At 44.2% G+C, this 4,271-nt stretch overlaps 1 pseudogene; it reads left to right on the top strand.

Moving 5' to 3' along the window:
• Positions 1 to 636: 636 nt before the first annotated feature.
• On the top strand, positions 637 to 753 carry LOC136643482 (5S ribosomal RNA; annotated as a pseudogene).
• Positions 754 to 4,271: the final 3,518 nt, after the last annotated feature.

The following is a 4,271-nucleotide window of genomic DNA, read 5'->3' as shown; positions in this document are numbered from 1 at the left end:
TTCCCACTAGGGCTGCACATTGATTTGTTATAATAAATTGCTTATTGTGTTAGTTTAATTATTATGTTATGAACTGACAGTAGATTGCTTTTATAATTATTTCTATTATTGCTTTGAAATCACGTATTAATTTTCTGTCTGATTGTTGTCAGCCCTGTTGGGAAGAAAACGCAAGCAATAAATAAAATACAAATGAAGTAATCCTAACAGTGCCTAGCTCTGGCATGGGAACTCTTCATTCAGTTTGCACAATCTTCACACCATGAGTAATTCTGGAGTCACAGCCCTGGTGTGGATGGCAGTAGTCATGTGGATTCTGATCCCAGAAACCACCCTGTAGAGCATATAATGTGCAGATCCATCATCAGAATGATGACCTGAGATGGCATTAACACAGTCAAAGCTTTAACGCTTGAGGAATGAATTATACAGTGATGGCAGAGGCAAGTTAACTACATTTCAGAAGATTGCTCATGTTAGTCTCGAGTGGCAAGATGACAAGAAGTACTGTGATGCTTTAGGGTAGATCCACATGCACATTTCAGAGTGTTCACCTTTCTTGTATTTCAGTGATTTCGTAACAATCCACTCTGTGGAAGAAAGTTTTGCTGCATCTTCAGCTGTTACCTGTGGTGATTTTTCACACATTACCCTGCACATGCCTGATCTCGTCTGATCTCAGAAGCTAAGCAGGGTCAGGCCTGGTTAGTACTTGGATGGGACACCGCTTGGGAATACCGGGTGCTGTAGGCTTATACCATAGTCTTTCGAGACTGAAGGTTGCCAACCATTTTTCTATTGCACTGTGCCCTGATATCTAATTATGGACAACGTAACCATTTGATTCCAGGCAGCAGCATCCAAGCTAGCCCTGCCTGTCTATACCAACTGATGCAAGTCCATAAAATGGACTGTTTCATTTGGAATCTCTATACATACAATAGACAATATGAACTCTGGAAACAGTTTTTCTTGTAACTCAGGCAAGGCTTCTGAAGCTCAGGTAAAGCTTCAAAATCCCTTGAATGTGGCTTTCCTTCCAAGTGACACATCTTGGGAGGAAGAAAATAATCCCATTTATGCAACCTCCAGTCCACTGAATGCAATCATGTAACCCTTCTAAGTTATCTTCTGTTTTGAGTTGTATCCGCTGAATGCCCTCTCTCTGTGTAATCTCTGCATCATGCCTGTAACTATAATTTTGATTTGCTTGGGCAGTTTCAACCTTTCAGTTTAATCACTTCATCTTGCCTGTATCCCTGTACCCATTGAGAAATGTGCCTTTTGCATTTATATGTTCAGAGTCATTTTACCTGTATGCTTTAGAACAGTGGTGTCCAAACATTTTGGCAGGAGGGCCACATCATCTCTCTGACACTATGTCAGGGGCCGGGGGGGAAAAAAGAATTCATTTACATTTAAAATTTGAATAAATTTACATTAATGTATATATTAAAGATGGAACTTACATGAATGAATGGAAGTCTTACAGTAGCTTAAGGCCTATAAAAGGCCTTGCACAAAGCAAAGCCAGCCTTTCCTTCGCTGCCACTGCTGCATCACAGACATGAAACACCAAGTAGTGGAGGGAGTCCTTGTCCCACAGCTCAGGTGAGAGGTCAAACAGCCGTCCTCACACTGAGAGCAGTTGTGTTGGGCCAGTACGGGCTCCAGCAAGTCTCCAGAGGGCCAGAGTCTCCCAAGGGTGGCAAGTGGCCCCCCAGGTTGGGGTTTGGGTATCCCTGCATTAGAACACTCTGGATCAATTCATTGAGCAACACTTTCCATATAGCTGTATTAAGGCTTTCCCCACATAGCAACTCTGTGCCAGTATGGCTCATATGGCTCAAAAGACAGCTAACTTCCCCCCCCCCACCAGTTACACATTCACACATTAATACCATAACCCCCTACTCTTTCACAAATTTCTAATTAGATTATGGGAGCTATCCTCAGGCCCCCTCCGACCCTATAGGGAGGGTCCAAAAATGCCTTAAATATTGGAGGTTTGTGACCAGCAAGTGCTTACTCTTTGTGGTAAACACCCCTCTGACCAAGGAGGGCTACCGTGGGAGGCACCTCAGCAGAAGGGGACATTCGTCCTCCCCAGTAAGGTAAGCAGCCCCGCAATGGTCGGCGGTAAGGGAAAGGTGCTCATCTAGGACGTGCAGCCCTGCATGAGCGCCTTTGATCCTGCGGAGCAGAGCTCCTACCTCCCTCCCTCCGACACACCTCCTGCCCCCCTCTCTCCACCCCCTGCCTGCCTCCCTCCTCCCCGGAATGCCTTCTCCATGCCCCTGTACACGCTGGGCTAGCACCAGCGGGAGCCCAGCGGTAAGCCCCGCAAATGTGCCTTACGGGAGACCACCGAGCCACAGAAGCTGGGCAACCGCCCCGAACTAGCCCAGCACCAGCCAGCGCTGGGCTAGCACCGGCAGGAGCCCGGTGGTGACTCCTGCAAATGTGCCTTATGGCACATTTTTGACTGTGCTCGGCAGCACAGAGCCGGGCCGCTGACCACAGGATTGGGCTCTGAATCTGTTGTGTCAAAGTAGGGTCTCCAAGCTGTTCAAGAGCCTCTGTATCCCTGCAAGTCACTCTAAACCACCAGGAACTCATATAGCTCCAACTGTGCTTTAAACTCTGTTTTCTCTCAACCATTCCTCCCTTCTGTCTCTGCCCTCCTTTCCCATCAGTTTCAGGGACTGAAAAAAGTAAGAGTAAGGATCCCTCAGAAACCTTCCCTTCTCCCATTACTACAAAACACTGTTAGGTAAGATACACTTTCTTTTTATAGTTCAAAATCGATTCATGCTATTCCATGACTGCAGATGAACTCTGCAGCCTTTTTGTTACTTCTTTATGGTCCTGGTTTTGCATTAATGGGGTGTGTGTGTGTGTGTGTGTGTGTGCGCGTAATTTCTTAGCAACAGTTCTAACTTCCATTCTTTTAATCAGAGAAAAGACAGATGAATGACAGCTGTCATACAGGAAGTCCCTCTTGAACCCAAGATTTGGGAGACAAGATATTGCAACTAGTACTACTGGCATCAAAAGTAACATTGGGAAAGTTGACAGGAACCCATTATTGCTCCTGAAGCCTGCCAACCTGCAATAGAAAAGAATTTAAATGACACGGGAGCATCGCCCAATACAGAGCTGAGGTAAAGTATTTCCAAAAAATGTGAGAAAGTCAAAAAGATGAATTAAAAGTTAGCCATGTGACTCACTCCTGTGATATGGTGAGGGGGCGGGTGGGTGAGCAAGAGAATAAGTTTACAAATTAACCCAAGCAGTAGTTGATGGTAACTGTCAGTTATTTGTAAACTGTCAGTTATGCTGCATACCTCATCTCACAGGTTATCACTCATAAAGGGTTGGAATTGGAATGATACAACTATTGGAATGATATAACCACTGGAATCTGGAGAAAGTGACACTCCAGTTTTAGGGACAGATTGCTGGTGCATTTGTCTCAATGACTTTTTAAAAGAATTAGCGTAACAGAAAATATGTATGCTTGTCAAATTCATCAACTAAACGAAATTCCCCTGTTCAGAAGAATCATATCTCTGAGGATGAGACGAAGGGCAGGCCACACATCATGCCCTGTTTCAGAGTTTTCCAGAAGCAATTACAGTATTTGGCCCCTGTTGGGAAACAAAATTTTAGACTATATGGACTCTCTGATTTAGCAAGGCATCTCATATGTCCATGTGACATCGCCCAGTTCTGACACATATTCCAATTCACAGTTCCCTGACTTGTTAAGTGTAGCAGCTGGTACATTGCCTCTTTAAATGTATCAGTTACTGGCAAAAAGAAGTGTGAACGTTTATTGATGTAACAGGGAAAGCAGATGTGTGAATGCTTACTAGAGAATATTTTGTGTTAGGAATGGCTGTCCATGAAACAAGACAGGATTGTGAAAAATTCTGGCACTCTGAATTAGTGCCCCACCCCCCCCAAAAAAACATTCAATGGATACTTTAAGCATTGCCCAATGTCCTTTCCTGGCTATGCCAGGAAAGAGGAGGCTGTGCACTATTGGTTCAATCAGTGGGGGATATGATAAGGCAACGGTGTCTTGGTTTTCTTGTTCTAATAATAATAATAATACAGGTATTTATATATCGCCTTTCTTGGTCATCAGATTTCTCCTCAGACTTTAATTCAAGGCGGTTTACATAGGCAGGCTATACTAAATCCCAATAGGGATTTTTACAATTGAAGAAGGTTCTGTCTTTCAAGAACCACAACATTGCAGATGG

Source organism: Tiliqua scincoides, chromosome 2 (genome assembly GCF_035046505.1).
Source record: "Tiliqua scincoides isolate rTilSci1 chromosome 2, rTilSci1.hap2, whole genome shotgun sequence".
NCBI lineage: Eukaryota > Metazoa > Chordata > Lepidosauria > Squamata > Scincidae > Tiliqua > Tiliqua scincoides.
This window is presented reverse-complemented; position numbering and strand designations above follow the sequence as displayed.